At 47.1% G+C, this 16,967-nt stretch overlaps 1 protein-coding gene across 2 annotated transcripts in view; it reads right to left on the reverse strand.

Moving 5' to 3' along the window:
• Nucleotides 1-16,967, reverse strand: part of LOC118372607 (E3 ubiquitin-protein ligase znrf2-like) — an 89,453-nt gene that overhangs the window by 59,967 nt on the left and 12,519 nt on the right. The gene's annotated exons all lie outside the window — the stretch shown is intronic.

A 16,967-nucleotide genomic window follows, 5' to 3' on the forward strand; every position in this document is an offset into this window, starting at 1 on the left:
ATATGCAACTGTTCAGGGAAGTCAGGAACCAATACACGCAGTCAGTCAGGAAAGCTAAGGCCAGCTTCTTCAGGCAGAAATTTGCATCCTGTAGCTCCAACTCCAAAAAGTTCTGGGACACTGTGAAGTCCATGAAGAACAAGAGCACCTCCTCCCAGCTGCCCACTGCACTGAGGCTAGGTAACACGGTCACCACCGATAAATCCATGATTATCGAAAACTTCAACAAGAATTTCTCAACGGCTGGCCATGCCTTCCGCCTGGCTACTCCAACCTCAGCCAACAGCCCCCCGCAGCTACTCGCCCAAGCCTCTCCAGGTTCTCCTTTACCCAAATCCAGATAGCAGATGTTCTGAAAGAGCTGCAAAACCTGGACCCGTACAAATCAGCTGGGCTTGACAATCTGGACCCTCTATTTCTGAAACTATCCGCCGCCATTGTCGCAACCCCTATTACCAGCCTGTTCAACCTCTCTTTCATATCGTCTGAGATCCCCAAGGATTGGAAAGCTGCCACAGTTACCCCCCTCTTCAAAGGGGGAGACACCCTGGACCCAAACTGTTACAGACCTATATCCATCCTGCCCTGCCTATCTAAGGTCTTCGAAAGCCAAGTCAACAAACAGGTCACTGACCATCTCGAATCCCACTGTACCTTCTCCGCTGTGCAATCTGGTTTCCGAGCCGGTCACGGGTGCACCTCAGCCACGCTCAAGGTACTAAACGATATCATAACCGCCATCGATAAAAGACAGTACTGTGCAGCGGTCTTCATCGACCTTGCCAAGGCTTTCATCACCATATTCTTATCGGCAGACTCAGTAGCCTCGGTTTTTCGGATGACTGCCTTGCCTGGTTCACCAACTGCTTTGCAGACAGAGTTCAGTGTGTCAAATCGGAGGGCATGCTGTCCGGTCCTCTGGCAGTCTCTGTGGGGGTGCCACAGGGTTCAATCCTCGGGCCGACTCTTTTCTCTGTATATATCAATGATGTTGCTCTTGCTGCGGGCGATTCCCTGATCCACCTCTACGCAGACGACACCATTCTATATACTTCCGGTCCGTCCTTGGACACTGTGCTATCTAACCTCCAAACGAGCTTCAATGCCATACAACACTCCTTCTGTGGCCTCCAACTGCTCTTAAACGCTAGTAAAAACAAATGCATGCTTTTCAACCGTTCGCTGCCTGCACCCTCACGCCTGACCAGCATCACCACCCTGGCTGGTTTATACCTTGAATATGTGGACATCTATAAGTACCTAGGTGTCTGGGTAGACTGTAAACTCTCCTTCCAGACTCATATCAAACATCTCCAATCGAAAATCAAATCTAGAGTCGGCTTTCTATTCCGCAACAAAGCCTCCTTCACTCACGCCGCCAAACTTACCCTAGTAAAACTGACTATCCTACCGATCCTCGACTTCGGCGATGTCATCTACAAAATTGCTTCCAACACTCTACTCAGCAAACTGGATGCAGTTTATCACAGTGCCATCCGTTTTGTCACTAAACCACCTTATACCACCCACCACTGCGACCTGTATGCTCTCGTCGGCTGGCCCTTGCTACATATTCGTCGCCAGGCCCACTGGCTCCAGGTCATCTACAAGTCCATGCTAGGTAAAGCTCCGCCTTATCTCAGTTCACTGGTCACGATGGCAACACCCATCCGGAGCACGCGCTCCAGCAGGTGTATCTCACTGATCATCGTTCCAGTACTCTGCTGCCTGTGACTGGAACGAATTGCAAAAATCGCTGAAGTTGGAGACTTTTATCTCCCTCACCAACTTCAAACATCTGCTATCTGAGCAGCTAACCGATCGCTGTAAATAGCTCACCCATTTTTACCTACCTCATCCCCATACTGTTTTTATTTATTTACTTTTCTGCTCTTTTGCACACCAATATATCTACCTGTACATGACCATCTGATCATTTATCACTCCAGTGTTAATCTGCAAAATTGTAATTATTCGCCTAATTCCTCATGCCTTTTGCACACAATGTATATAGACTCCCCTTTTTTTCTACTGTGTTATTGACTTGTTAATTGTTTACTCCATGTGTAACTCTGTGTTGTCTGTTCATACTGCTATGCTTTATCTTGGCCAGGTCGCAGTTGCAAATGAGAACTTGTTCTCAACTAGCCTACCTGGTTAAATAAAGGTGAAAAAAAAGTCACACTGCCCTCTCTGTGTATTGTGTGAGTGTGCTATGTACAGCACGGTGTGTGTATGACATGTGTCTGTTGAATGCTGTGTGATGGTAACTGGGAACACACACATAATCACTTGCATATTACCATAGCCACCCTACAGGGCCCTCCACCAGCACAAAGGGTTAGTGGTAACTAACAACCATGTACAAAGCAGCAGTAAGGAATGTAACACAGGAGAGCACGCACAGACATTTTAATCTTCCAGCTAAAAGTGATGTTGAACAGCCATTTCACACCATTTAAAGCTGCAGCTAGGTTTGAGTCAGAGTTGATACCATCAGACCTGTTCTGTGAACAGTGAGGCTGATTAAAACCTAGATTTTTCTGCAGCACAGTCTTGTCAAAGTCCAATTTAATTACCCAGAAATGTAACGGCATTCTTCCTCCTCTTCTGAGTAGGAGTATCGAGAAGGATCGTAGGACCAATGCGCAGTGTGGTAAGTGTCCATAACGTGTATTTTAAGACAAACTGAACACTACAAAACAATAAACGGGAAACGAACGAAACCGTCAGTACAGTGTGGCAACAAACATTCACACGGAAACAAACACCCACAACTCAAAAGTGAAACCCAGGCTACCTAAGTATGATTCTTAATCAGTCTGTCCGCGGCGGCTCTGGCGCGGGACGTGGACCCCACTTCACCACAGTTTTTCTCCGCTTCATTGTCGACCTCCGTGGCCTCTTAAACACACGACCCTCGCCGCTGACCTCGGACTGGGGACCCTAGAAATGGACCCCGAATGGATGGGAGATTCCGGCAGCGCCGGACAGGCAGGAGACTCCGGCGGCTCCGGAGTGAAGGACGGCTCTGGAAGCTCCTGGCTGGTTGACGGCTCAGGACAGACTGGCGGCTCAGGACAGACTGGCGGCTCTGGCGGCTCAGGACAGACGGGAGACTCTGGCGGCTCAGGACAGACGGGAGACTCTGGCGGCTCAGGACAGACGGGAGACTCTGGCGGCTCAGGACAGACGGGAGACTCTGGCGGCTCAGGACAGACGGGAAACTCTGGCGGCTCAGGACAGACGGGAAACTCTGGCGGCTCAGGACAGACGGGAGACTCTGGCGGCTCAGGAGAGGAGGGAGGCTCTGGCGGCTCAGGAGAGGAGGAAGGCTCTGACAGCACTGGACAGGCGGGAGCACCTGTAGGGAGAAGATGGAGAGACAGCCTGGTGCGGGGGGCTGCCACCGGAGGGCTGGTGCGTGGAGGTGGCACCGGATAGACCGGACCGTGCAGGCGCACTGGAGCTCTTGAGCACCGAGCCTGCCAAACCTTACCTGGTTGAATGCTCCCCGTAGCCAGGCCAGTGCGGTGAGGTGGAATAGCCCGCACTGGGCTGTGCTGGCGAACCGGGGACACCATGCGTAAGGCTGGTGCGATGTACGCCGGCCCAAGGAGACGCACTGGAGACCAGATGTGAGGCTGCCGGCTTCATGGCACCTGGCTCGATGCCCACTCTAGCCCGGCCGATACGAGGAGTTGGAATGTACCGCACCGGGCTATGCACACGCACCAGGGACACCGTGTGCTCCACCGCATAACACGGTGCCTGCCCGGTCCCTCTCACTCTCCGGTAAGCAGGGGAAGTTGGCGCAGGTCTCCTACCTGAACTCACCACACTCCCCGTGTGTCCTCCCCCCAATACATTTTTGGGGCTGCCTCTCTGGATTCCACCCGCGCTGCTAAGCTAGCTCCTCATAATGTCGCCTCTCGGCTTTCACTGCCTCCAGCTCTGCCTTGGGGCGGCGATATTCACCCGGCTGTGCCCAGGGTCCTTTGCCGTCTAATAGCTCCTCCCAAGTCCATCTCTCCAGGTATCGCTGCCTCTCCTGCTGCTGCTGCTGCCTGTTACCACGCTGCTTGGTCCTCTGGTCGTGGGTGTTTCTGTAACGGCCTCCTCTTCTGAGTAGGAGTATCGAGAAGGATCGGAGGACCAATGCGCAGCGTGGTAAGTGTCCATAACGTTTATTTTAAGACATAAACTGAACACTGCAAAACAATAAACGTGAAACGAACGAAACTGAAACAGTACCGTGTGGCAACAAACACTCACACGGAAACAAACACCCACAACTCAAAAGTGAAACCCAGGCTACCTCAGTATGATTCTCAATCAGAGACAACTAACGACACCTGCCTCTGATTGAGAACCATACTAGGCTGAACTCAAAACCCCAACATAGAAAAACACACATAGACTGCCCACCCCAACTCACGCCATGACCATACTAAATAAAGACATTGTGTGAAACTCAATGGAGTGTTAACTCTGAAAGTTGGGATTTCAGACACTATCACATGTGAGGATATCCTACATGAGAGCGAGAACTGAGCTCATTGTATGGGAGTGACACAGCAATATCATTACAGTAATGGACAGAATAAATCTGCATATGAGAGTGTGAGATTCCAGTGTAAGCCTACACTGCCCCACTTCTGACCAGAGCCATATGTACCCTGGTCAAAAGGAGTGCACTATAAAGGGTGGCATTTGGACTGGGACAAAGACTAAAGAGCTCATGGTACAACTGGAGTTCATGAATCAGTATCAATTGACCCCTAGAGCCATGAGGGAAGAGATTGAAATGGCCGTCTGTGACATGGAATGGTAATAATGACATCGGTACGACTACAGTACCTAAAGAGAAGCTTTGGCTTAAGTCTTCACTGATAAGGAATCTTCTTACGGGGAAAGGGGGATACCTAGTCAGCTGCACAACTGAATGCTTTCAACTGAAATGTGTCTTCCGCATTTAACCCAACCCCTCTGAATCAGAGAGGTGCGGAGGGCTGTCCTAATCCACGTCATCAGCGCCCGGGGAGCAGTTGTTGTTTGGGGGTTAACTACCTTGCTCAAGGGAAGAACGGCAGATTTTGCCACCTTGCCGGCTCGGGGATTCGAACAGACAACCTTCCGGTTACTGGCCCAATGCTCTTAATAATGTTCAGTCTGCTTTTTAAATATTTTATCTCCTCTGTACTATCATTAGCATGTGATCGATTCTGATCAGTGAAGTAATTAAAAGTATCCAGCACATTTAATAAAGCATGAGACATGTGGCGGTGTGTGTGAGAGAGAGAGAAAGAGAGAGAGTGTGTGTGTGTGTGTGTGTGTTTTGTGCGTGCTAGCATGCAAGAAAGCAAATGAAGGGAGCTGAAACAGTGTGATCTGTGTGTGCCCTGACATGTCTTCTGTAAATTTAGAGACAAACAGTCATCAGCATCATGCAGAGCTGGACATAAAGTCTGTCTGGCCTATCTCTGCCTCAACTATCTTTCACTGCTATCACACACAGGAAGTCAAAGACAACTCATTTAAGCGATCAAATTACTGTTTTATAAGTAGTTCCTAAGTAACTATAGGAACAAGTATGTAGACATTATTTCAGATTACTTATTATTATGATATTATTACTCAAAGCATCTGAGAGTATTTTAAACAGGCTGGTTCGACAGATCCAAACCTATTACTTTAGGTTGATGCTGGTCTATGGCCTTGGTCAAATTGCTAGACACAGTTCAGGGCTATAGCCTACACACCTGAACTAGCTCACCTGATTCACAAATCAAGGGCTTGATGATTAGTTGACAAACTGAATCAGGCGCGCTGCGCGCTAGCTTAGGATAGGGCTGACCAATCCCATCACTGTATTTACATTTTTTTTGACAGTATTTGGCTGTATTTAATGTTTTTTTTATAATAAAAGTTCTACATTTACTTTATGGGTAGTGTGTGACCCTAGAGTGGCAACACGTACAGTACATTCTAAGTGATTTCAATGGGTCTTTCTCCATTCTGATTGTTTAATACTGTTCAATTCATCTTCAATCCCCCAACAAATTCAGCATTTTCATCCATTTCTACATTTCCTGCACTCATTTGAGATCATTTCCACACTGCTATGTGGGGCCGCAAGATATGGGCATACAAGCTAGGCCTTATTTTTAACCAAATATTGCAATTGCGATTTAGAGCTGTTGGAATCATGGAAATATAATGATTATTCTAATTATATAGTTAGAATATAATAGGGGGCACTTTGAATGCAGTGTTGTTTGACATGACAATGAATGAAAATGTCAGGGAGGAGTAATTGTGACAGGGTAGGAACCAGAGTGTTGTTAAGTGTTTCCTAGGGGACCCTATAAACTTTGGCTAAATTGAAAGTTCAACATATTCATGCTTCTAGTATTCCTCTTTGATTTAATGGATACTGTTGCACAAACAACATGCTGATGTAGGTATAACTAATTATGTTTGCCCTGACTCAGTACATGTATTAGCTAGCTAGCCAGCTAACTAGCGATTAGCATTCGCGGCTCATACGATTTAGGCACAATTTGCTAAGAAAATACAAACTAGCTGTTTGCAGATGTAAGAAACACAAACAAATTGTGAAATTATAGAACGCTGGTGGATTTAAATTAAGAAGCAAAGTGAAAACAGCATCGTTGTCAATGTCATCAGCATTGTTGCTTATGCTGCATTGGCCATGCAGACTGAACGCAAGTGTCTCGTAGTCGAGGAAGAACAAATGCGCTCCTTGAGTGACAGGGGGCGTGGATGGGTCTGTGTGGTAAGCGGCATGGAGAGAGACAGATGACTCAAGTAGCGGAGTAAACTATAAAAATTGACGTTACACACAGCATATCACATTTTCAAACCAAACATTCAAATACCGTTATAGAACGTCAAGTAAAAACCAAAACCGGTCCATGCATCAACTCCAGTATATTGTTAAAATATTCCCTAGCTCAGGAATAGTTAAAATACATGGAACGGCTGGGAGTTCCTGAGGAAAGGTTTGAAAACTCTTGGTCTACACCAACTACCTCTTGACAGATTCATAAAATATTTAAGTCGAAATTCTGTTAAAACATAATGACACAGAGAATGAATAGTGTCTGATTAAAAGAGATATAGACTAATTGGCAGCCAATGATTTTGTATACTTAATTCAGTAAAGAGAGAGCGAGCAAGAGCAAGAGCAAAATAGAGAGAATCCCTGAAAACACAAGACCTGATTACCCTGGGAGTGAGACAATATATGGATCGATAGCTTCAAACGGGGAATCTAGACTCGGGCTTCTAAACAAAAGGAGGAAACTGTTGAACCACACCTAGTGTAATAACCCAGTGTAATAAGAGCCTCATTCCTAACATAACAGATAATCATGTCTTTGTAACTTTTTAATAGGATCATAAATTGCCAGCCCAGGCAGCAGTTAAGGACATGTTCTGCTACAATGGCTTGTAAAAAATTACCACAGTTTTCCCAGGCATTCCAGTGGTACTATACTGCAGACCGCCAGTCACCTTCAGTACAAGGGCAAAGCATTTTTTACATGAAGTTCGGTTTCCAGGAGCGTTTGTGAGAATTCTACAACTACTTTTTGCTTTCACAAGACCTGAAAATAACCGTTTCATGGTAGGATTAGCAGACACACATTTTACATGACGTTAGTGAGCTTACAATGGGCCAAAAAGTTCCATGCGACTTCTGCTGCCGTGTCACAATACCTAGTACCGATATTCACACAGGTCCAGGATTCATTTCAGCCAGGGTTTGTTTGGATCCGGCTACTAAACGCTCCAGGATCCGGATCATAACGTGATATATGACAGCGTCCTCAGTGTAGAGTAGCATGTGTTTGAACTACTAGGACATAACGTACTCAGCATACAGTAGGGAACACATGTAGCCTAAACCAGGCCATGGCATCTTAGCATTACCAGGATAAAGGGAACAGCTGGAACACATGTAAACCAAACCATATTGTAGCATCATGTGTGTCATTCAGCAACTGTTTCTTTGACCCAGATGGAAAACTTACTGGATGTATCGTCTAACTCAGATCCAGTCAACTCAAACAGTGCAGTACATGAGTAAGGAACAAAAGAAAACCCAGCACACGTGTAGTATTTTCTGTTAAGGCCTAGAGTAGCTTAGGTGTTAGGCAGCAGTACAGCATTACACAATGGTAATATGGCAGAACAGTAATTTCTAGTCAAATTCAGTGTCTTTGGTTAACATGCAGCCCTACAGGAGATACGAAAACAGAACAGTCAAAAGAGGCAAAACAACTTAACTGAGAACAGCTACGGTGTTAGTATTGTACAAGCAACACATGTTGTGAATGACAAAAACAGCAAAACTGTACATGTCGTGGAGAAATGTACAGATTTACAGCCCTGCGTCTTGTGCTGGAGATGGGCTTCTCAGACCACTGACCCCGTGGGGAATACATTTTTCCACGAGGGATGGAGGGAAGAAGGAGGGAGGAGCGAGGTAAAGAGGCAGTACACTACATAGCTGACTGGATGAGTGGAAATTCTTTGATTAATCTACCTCAACACAAAATAAATAATCATACACTCAAAAAAAAGGGTTGGGGTGAGTGAGAAAGAGGGGGTAGGGGAAGAGGGAGAATAAGAAGGAGAGAGAGAGAGAAAGTACGCTTTGGCAATGTGTACATTGTTACGTCATGCCAATACAGCAGGGGGGCAGAGAGAGAGAGAGACAGAGAAACAGGGAGGGACAGAGAGAGAATGATAGGGAGACAGATAAACAGAGGAACAGAAAGAGAATGAGAGAGAGAGACAGAGACAGAGAAACAGGGAGGGACAAAGAGAGAGAGAACGAGAGACAAGGGCCAAGGTCTTGCACTTCTGTCTGGGTAAATGATTTCCCCTGCCACACACAATATTTTGATATTATTTCAATACTCGTGCAGCATGTTGGCCGTACGGTTAGAGAAGCAGAGTTAGTGGAGCGGAGCATGTTGAGGCACTGGAAGTGGGATGTGGTGGTGCTATGGCAGGGTGGTCTGCTCATGATGGTCATTTCTTCCCCAACTCTTCACCCCTAATGGCACTCTGTTCCCTATATACTGTAGTTCACTACTTTTAACAACAGTAAAGACCAATTAACACCAGCGAGCGCTGACGAAGACCAGTGAGGGAAATGGGATTTACAGTCGTGGCAGAGCAGAGCTGTGTCCATCCTGCTGCCGTAAATAGGCCAAGAGGCAAGAAGTGTTATTTTGTGTAATTCTCTCTCTCCCTCTCACTTCTTATACTAACTGTATGTATGAAAATGTGGCTTATTAAGGACCACCTTATAGCTACTGCATTTGTCAGTATCTGGTGTTTGGGGACTTGTACGAGCCCAGATTGAGTATGGTCTCTAACCATAAACAGGAAGAGAACTGGTATAGTTTCAGCAGACAGTCAGCAGCAGTATATCTCTACAGTTGTCCCCTGTAGGAGAGAGAGAGAGGATTACACAAAATGACACTTCCTGCCACTTAGCCTATTTACGGCAGCAGGATGGACAAAGCTCTGCTCTGTCACGACTGTAAATCCCATTTCCCTCACTGGGCTTCGTCTGCGCTCGCTGGTGTGGGAACAGTGTCTGGGCTTTAGGCCCAGCAAGACAGTAAAGTTACTTTCAACATGCTGCAGAATGTTATTACTACATAGAGCCACATAAGCGACTTCCTCAGAAGCATACAAACACACGTTGTGCCTTTCTCTAATATGAGTTTTGAGTGTACATTGAGTTGACCCCAGTCTCTCTCATGGGGAATATGTCGTCCGGAGTTGGCTGTATTCCCGCCAGTCTACTACTACTAGACTACTTTGAGTTGGCGTTTGTGAAGGCAACATGCATAAACATGCTATGCAGTGTCTCAGGGACGTGAGTGACATCAGCCATCCTATGGTGCTAGACTGGAGGATCTTCTCTATCATGTGACTTCAGCTTAATAACTAACTCCATTTGTTGTGGAATCATAAATACCTTACACTCTGTCGTGCTCTGACTGGGCTCAGTATCGCAGCCTACCTTACCTGTCTGCACGTCCAGACATGCCTGTCGATGTGTGTGTGTGTGTTTGTGTGTGTGCCTGTGTATGTGTGTGTGTGTGTGTGTCAAGCGGACGAGGCAGTGGTGTAGTTCATCACACGATGAGGAGGAAGATTGACTATTGATTCCTGGATGGATGGTCTGGTGTGTCTACGTGGACTTCATACAGCAGCAGGCACACAGACAGTGCAATAACGTGAGAGGGACATACTAAACGACTGCATGGACATATTATAGGCCTTCATCTGGGCAAGTTGAAATGGTCGCTCCAATGGCTCAGTGTTACAACATGGTGATAAATGGCCAGATTTATCAACAACACAGCAGTCATCTAAACAGCCCTAGTCCCTGTACTTTTCCAGAGTGGAAAAACACAGACCTCAACAAACAGAGACACATCATCATTACACAAGACAAGTATCCAGCCCTGAATATAGCACACTACACACAAACACCAGAACACACTGCCCTTTCCCACCTGGACAAAAGGAACACCTACGTGAGAATGCTATTCATTGACTACAGCTCAGCGTTCAACACCATAGTACCCTCAAACCTCATCACTAAGCTAAGGATCCTGGGACCAAACACCTCCCTCTGCAACTGGATCCTGGACTTCCTGACGGGCCTCCCCCAGGTGGTAAGGGTAGGTAGCAACACATCCACCACGCTGATCCTCAACAATGGAGCCCCTCAGGGGTGCGTGCTCAGTCCCCTCCTGTACTCCCTGTTCACCCACGACTGCGTGGCCAGGCACAACTCCACCACCATAATTCATTTGCAGACGACACAACAGTGGTCTGATCACTGACAATGATGAGACAGCCTATAGGGAGGAGGTCAGAGACCTGGCCGGGTGGTGTCAGAATAACAATCTATCCCTCAACATAATAAAGACAAAGGATTATGATTGTGGACTACAGGAAAAGGAGGACCCAATACGCCCCATTGTCATTGACGGGGCTGTATTGGAGCAGGTTGAGAGCTTCCAAGTTCCTTGGTGTCCACATCACCAATAAACTAGAATGGTCCAAACACACCAAGACAGTCGTGAAGAGGGCACGACAAAGCCTATTCTCCAAAAATATTTGGCATGGGTCCTCAGATCTTCAAAAGGTTCTACAGCTGCAACATTGAGACCATCCTGACTGGTTGCATCACTGCCTGGTACGGAAACTGCTCGGCCTCCGACCGCAAGGCACTACAGAGGGTAGTGCGTACGGCCCAGTACATCACTGGGGCTAAGCCTCCTGCCATCCAGGACCTCTACACCAGGTTGTGTCAGATGAAGGCCCTAAAAATTGTCCTAGACCCCAGCCACCCCAGTCATAGACTGTTCTCTCTACTACCGCATGGCAAGCGATACCAGAGCGCCAAGTCTAGGACCAAAAGGTTCCTCAACAGCTTTTGCCCCCAAGCCATAAGAATCCTGAACATGTAATCAAATGGCTACCTGGACTATTTGCATTGTCTTGCTCCCCCCAAACACTATTTTATGCTGCTACTACTCTCTGTTTATCATATATGCATAGTCACTTTAACTATACATCCATGCACATACTACCTCAATTAGCCCGACTAACCGGTGCCCCCGGTTACACATTGTCTACCCAAACTATCTGCATTGTGTCCCGCCACCCGCCACCCGCCAACCCCTCTTTCACGCTACTGCTACTCTCTGTTTATCATATATGCATAGTCACTTTAACCATACCTATATGTACATATAAGTGTTCATTGTTCATTCAGTATTGTTGTAATTGTCATGATTACAAATATATACATAAAAATCGGCAGATTAATCGGCATCAGGTTTTAAAAGAAATAGTTCTCCAATAATCGGTATCGGCATTGAAAAAATCATAATCTCGCAGCTGTTATTTTTCACTGTCTTTTATATTTTTAAACATTTTTTTGTTGTTGACTTTTTACCCCTTTTTCTCCCCAATTTCGTGGTATCCAATTGTTTAGTAGCTACTATCTTGTCTCATCGCTACAACTCCCGTACGGGCTCGGGAGAGACGAAGGTTGAAAGTCATGCGTCCTCCGATACACAACCCAACCAAGCCGCACTGCTTCTTAACACAGCGTGCATCCAACCCGGAAGCCAGCCGCACCAATGTGTCGGAGGAAACACTGTTCACCTGGCAACCTTGGTTAGCGTGCACTGCGCCCGGCCCGCCACAGGAGTCGCTGGTGTGCGATGAGATAAGGATATCCCTACTGGCCAAGCCCTCCCTAACCAGGACGACGCTAGGCCAATTGTGCGTCGCCCCGGTTGCGACACAGCCTGGGTGCTTTTCACTGTCTTTTTACTGTTGTTTTATTTCTTTACTTATCTATTGTTCACCTAATACCTATTTTTTACTTAAAAAGTGCACTGTTGGTTAGGGCCTGTAAGTAAGCATTTCACTGTAATTTCTACCTGTTGTATTCGGCGCACATGACAAAATACTTTGATTAGATGAATTGTCTTACTCTCACAGGGGAAGAAGAGGAGGAACTGTCTTACTCTCACAGGGGAAGAAGAGGAGGAACTGTCTTACTCTCACGGGGGAAGAGGAGGAGGAACTGTCTTACTCTCACAGGGGAAGAAGAGGAGGAACTGTCTTACTCACACAGGGGAAGAGGAGGAGGAACTGTCTTACTCTCACGGGGGAAGAGGAGGAGGAACTGTCTTACTCTCACAGGGGAAGAAGAGGAGGAACTGTCTTACTCTCACAGGGGAAGAAGAGGAGGAACTGTCTTACTCTCACAGGGGAAGAAGAGGAGGAACTGTCTTACTCACACAGGGGAAGAGGAGGAGGAACTGTCTTACTCTCACGGGGGAAGAGGAGGAGGAACTGTCTTACTCTCACGGGGGAAGAGGAGGAGGAACTGTCTTACTCTCACGGGGGAAGAGGAGGAGGAACTGTCTTACTCTGACAAGGGAAGAGGAGGAGGAACTGTCTTACTCTCACAGGGGAAGAGGAGGAGGAACTGTCTTACTCTCACAGGGGAAGAGGAGGAGGAACTGCCTTACTCTCACAGGGGAAGAGGAGGAGGAACTGCCTTACTCTCACAGGGGAAGAGGAGGAGGAACTGTCTTACTCTCACAGGGGAAGAGGAGGAGGAACTGTCTTACTCTCACAGGGGAAGAGGAGGAGGAACTGTCTTACTCTCACAAGGGAAGAGGAGGAGGAACTGTCTTACTCTCACAGGGGAAGAGGAGGAGGAACTGTCTTACTCTCACAGGGGAAGAGGAGGAGGAACTGTCTTACTCTCACAGGGGAAGAGGAGGAGGAACTGTCTTACTCTCACAGGGGAAGAGGATGAGGAACTGTCTTACTCTCACAGGGGAAGAGGAGGAGGAACTGTCTTACTCTCACGGGGGAAGAGGAGGAGGAACTGTCTTACTCTCACGGGGGAAGAGGAGGAGGAACTGTCTTACTCTCACAGGGGAAGAAGAACAAGAGAGAAGAGAAACAACAGGGAAAATACAGATGTAATTAACCTGTAACAGCGGAGCGGAGGAGAAGTATGTTTTCTGATTTTTGGTCAACCACCACTATTTCCCAACATAAATGTCAAAGGTCCCACTTCCTCTTCAGTGTAACTGTGTCTGTTATTGGGCAGGAGGACAGATCATATCCTAAATGTTACAAACAAACTCAGTCTACCCCATGACAGACAAAAGTCAGGAAACAGATGGATCTGAACAGCATTCTGTAGGCAGTAGGCCTTTAACACCAGTACCCTCAGGAGAGTGCAGGGCAGTCTAGTAATAATCAGGACAAGAACTGGAGACCCAGATTAAGATCCACCCCCTTTCACAGTGAAAGTCAAACTGATCATCAGCTAAATGCTGGGTCTTATATATCAGGGTATTTTATGTGATGAAGAAATCAAATCCTGCTTGAGCTATTAGATAGTCACTCAGTAAATATTCACTAACCGAGTAGAGCACAGACAGGCCATTTGAATGCAAATGTGTGGAACCATCAGAATATGGTTCACGTTGCTGCAAGTTGTGGGCGTTTTGCCACGGTGACTTGTCGAAAGCACTTAGATTTAATCCTTGATGCTAATTTTTGACAAAATTAAGACTGCCAGCAACAGTTTGTGCGGCATATGAATGGGAGGAAACTGCTTAGCAGTCAATATAACAAGCGGAACTGCTTAGTATGAGAATAATACTCCAACAATAGATATCTAACCGAGAGAGTGTGTGGCTTTCTCTGCTGGAATGTGGCGAAGATGGGTATAAGATATTTCAGCATGGTTTGTCATAATCATCTTCAGGTCAAATCCTTTTTTACCGCTGCCAATTACTGGAAAGGAGCAGGAAGTTAAGTGAGAGGGTGATAACTAAATGCAGCGAGAATAGTGAACACGTGGTGACACACATTCACTCGCCTACACACACACACGCACACACACACACACACACACACACACACACACACACACACACACACACACACACACACACACACACACACACACACACACACACACACACACACACACACACACACACACACACACACACACACACACACACAAACATTTCCTCACTTATCAGAGAGTACCATCAGACCATTTTACGTCTCGTCTCATCCACTGTCGTTTGATTCTGTCCATGTTTGCAATTGGTGTCTGCGATTCTATGTGTGTGTATGTAGACTATGTACACATGCATGAATGTGTGCATCAGAAAGTATCGGAGCAGAAGCAATGGAAGCTGGTCAGCTCTTACTATAGAGTGTCTGTCCATTAAAGATGCGTTATCATTTTTTACAAATCATTTCAGCGAGTAGTTTTGAAAGTAGAGCTCACAAGCCAAAACGGGTCCCTGAAAATTAAGCACAATTGTGTCTAACGTCATCCATTTTGTATGATATGTAACATCCTGCAAAACGGGACGTACGGAATGTGTAACTGCTTCAGACATAAGCCTTACAGCCAGACTGCCAAACAGCCATCCATCCAAGCCACTGACCCGTCCCTGCCCCCATCTTAATCTGTTCTCATGTGTTCCCTGCCTGCCTCATAACCTGAGCTTGACAGTGGCACCTTCCATCCCTCCTGCCCTAATCTCTGCTCCCTGATCCCTTGCTCTGGCCTCACTGTCCTCTATCCTCCGTCCTCTACCCTGGCCCCCTGGCCCCCTGGCCACCTGACCCCTTAAAGTGGAACTGAAAGTGTTTTACAACATGAAACAACATGAACATGAAATCTTATTCAAATCTGTTCATATACACTCCCAGCAAGTATTTTTCACATTTTCATACTTTCATAGAATGTTTGGGAATTACGTATAGTTAGGCATTTGTGAACACTCTATAGCAATATAGAGTGGGACAATTAATAGACATGGAGTAAATAAAACCTAATAAAAACGTGTCCGTCTTGTCCAGGACCGGACGCAACACAGACCCATGCACCATAGCCAATCAGAGCTACAGTAGGCCTATATGCAAATAATGATGCTCCCAACACCATGCTTCACAGAAGTCAGATTTAGCACCAGCATACAAACCACAAACACCATAGTACCTCCCTCTCCCCACCCTTTCTCCTCCCTTTCCTCCTCTCCTTTCTTCAAACACACCACAGTACCTCCCTCTCCCCACCCTTTCTCCTCCCTTTCCTCCTCTCCTTTCTTCAAACACACCACAGTACCTCCCTCTCCCCACACTTTCTCCTCCCTTTCCTCCTCTCCTTTCTTCAAACACACCACAGTACTTCCCTCTCCCCACCCTTTCTCCTCCCTTTCCTCCTCTCCTCTAATACACCACAGTACCTCCCTCTCCCCACCCTTTCTCCTCCCTTTCCTCCTCTCCTTTCTTCAAACACACCACAGTACCTCCCTCTCCCCACCCTTTCTCCTCCCTTTCCTCCTCTCCTTTCTTCAAACACACCACAGTACTTCCCTCTCCCCACCCTTTCTCCTCCCTTTCCTCCTCTCCTCTAATACACCACAGTACCTCCCTCTCCCCACCCTTTCTCCTCCCTTTCCTCCTCTCCTTTCTTCAAACACACCACAGTACCTCCCTCTCCCCACCCTTTCTCCTCCCTTTCCTCCTCTCCTTTCTTCAAACACACCACAGTACCTCCCTCTCCCCACCCTTTCTCCTCCCTTTCCTCCTCTCCTTTCTTCAAACACACCAAAGTACCTCCCTCTCCCCACGCTTTCTCCTCCCTTTCCTCCTCTCCTTTCTTCAAACACACCAAAGTACCTCCCTCTCCCCACCCTTTCTCCTCCCTTTCCTCCTCTCCTCTAATACACCACAGTACCTCCCTCTCTCCACCCTTTCTCCTCCCTTTCCTTCTCTCCTTTCTTCAAACACACCACAGTACCTCCCTCTCGCCACCCTTTCTCCTCCCTTTCCTCCTCTCCTTTCTTCAAACACACCACAGTACCTCCCTCTCCCCACCCTTTCTCCTCCCTTTCCTCCTCTCCTTTCTTCAAACACACCACAGTACCTCCCTCTCCCCACCCTTTCTCCTCCCTTTCCTCCCTCCTCCTTTCTTCAAACACACCACAGTACCTCCCTCTCCCCACCCTTTCTCCTCCCTTTCCTCCTCTCCTTTCTTCAAACACACCAAAGTACCTCCCTCTCCCCACCCTTTCTCCTCCCTTTCCTCCTCTCCTCTAATACACCACAGTACCTCCCTCTCTCCACCCTTTCTCCTCCCTTTCCTCCTCTCCTTTCTTCAAACACACCACAGTACCTCCCTCTCCCCACCCTTTCTCCTCCCTTTCCTCCTCTCCTTTCTTCAAACACACCACAGTACCTCCCTCTCCCCACCCTTTCTCCTCCCTTTCCTCCTCTCCTTTCTTCAAACACACCACAGTACCTCCCTCTCCCCACCCTTTCTCCTCCCTTTCCTC

The sequence above is a fragment of the Oncorhynchus keta genome, chromosome 34, assembly GCF_023373465.1.
Source record: "Oncorhynchus keta strain PuntledgeMale-10-30-2019 chromosome 34, Oket_V2, whole genome shotgun sequence".
In the NCBI taxonomy this organism is placed as follows: Eukaryota; Metazoa; Chordata; class Actinopteri; order Salmoniformes; family Salmonidae; genus Oncorhynchus; species Oncorhynchus keta.